The 1,182-nt window shown below is 41.1% G+C and overlaps 1 protein-coding gene across 2 annotated transcripts in view; it reads right to left on the bottom strand.

The window, feature by feature from the left end:
• Positions 1 to 970, bottom strand: part of slc35b3 (solute carrier family 35 member B3) — an 8,423-nt gene extending 7,453 nt beyond the window's left edge. The window contains exon 1 of one of the 2 annotated variants that reach the window (XM_030769277.1): positions 385 to 970. The gene's annotated coding sequence lies outside the window, so the exon portion shown is untranslated. The remainder of the gene's footprint in view (positions 1 to 384) is intronic. The other variant, XM_030769278.1, reaches the window with a different exon arrangement.
• Between the last annotated feature and the right edge of the window lie 212 nt (positions 971 to 1,182).

Below are 1,182 nucleotides of genomic sequence, written 5' to 3'. Positions count from 1 at the left end.
CACTGTCAATCACATTCAAACGCACGACACATGTAACAGGAAGCGTGCAATGACAGGTCAGTTTTACGGGGGGGAAAAATTACAAGAAAATTAACCATGATTGAATGGAGAGCGAGAGGTGGCGGTAGCTTTGAGTGATGGGGAGGAAAGCCTATGTTGAATATTCTCAGCCACTTACAACAAGCAACAGGCAAAAACTAACAACTTTTCTGCTATATGTTGTGATGCATTAGTTTATACAAGAGCTGATAAACATTCATTCGCGGTCTATCACTAGTCAAATCAGATTATTAGTTTCTTTGCATGTAACATTACAGATTAATTTTTTCATTAAAAAAGTAGTGGACAACTAAGTTTGTATGTTGACTTGTTCTGGACGCTTACCTTTGCAAAACAGTGAGAGCGGGAAAGCGACTTTCATCTACAGATATTGCACGCACGCATTTGTTTGTTTGTTTTTTTTATATATATAAACTCGATAATTGCCAGTGACGGCCTGTGACGGCCAGTTAGCAAATCGAGGTTACGGTGATCCACTATACATTCTCATGGTTAGCTAATTCAGAAAGTGATTTGGCTTAGGCGAACGTCACACATAGTAAATCCGTTAACAACAGAGTTTTTACGAACGACAGCAATTCCATGCCACTTAACGGCAAAAACACACACACACAAAAAACCCTTTTTCACACAAATAGCCCTAAATGTACAAATCTTTGTGAGCTACCTGGCTAACTTGCTCAGTTGGCTAAACAGCATTTCCGGGACTGAAACTTAGCAGGGTAACATTAGCAATTCCCCTGCATGCACCCAGCATGTGTGCAGTGTGCACTGACAGCATTTGGTTCTTAGAGTTGCCCACCATTACATCCAGATGTCATGATGTGATGCTTCATAATAACAAAACAAACATAGCTTTAGAACTAAATGCTAAGCGTGTGTGGCTAACACTGCTGCCTTTCCTACTACACTTGCGTCTCCCCGGCAGCAGCCAACAACTTCCTTTCCCAGCGAACTCTGACCTGTCAAATAAAGCTCTTTAATTGGCCAGCCTAGATGTGACACGCACGCTGCCTGTATGCTATGTGTTCTTTCTTTCTTTTTTTTTTTAATTATCGTCTTGTCTGGCTGAGGTGTCTTCAGCAGTACGTTACTGTCTTATGTTCGGTTATTTCAGGATAC

Source organism: Chanos chanos, chromosome 3 (genome assembly GCF_902362185.1).
Source record: "Chanos chanos chromosome 3, fChaCha1.1, whole genome shotgun sequence".
In the NCBI taxonomy this organism is placed as follows: Eukaryota; Metazoa; Chordata; class Actinopteri; order Gonorynchiformes; family Chanidae; genus Chanos; species Chanos chanos.
The sequence above is the reverse complement of the archived record's forward strand: the minus strand, read 5'-3'. Positions and strand labels throughout refer to the sequence as shown.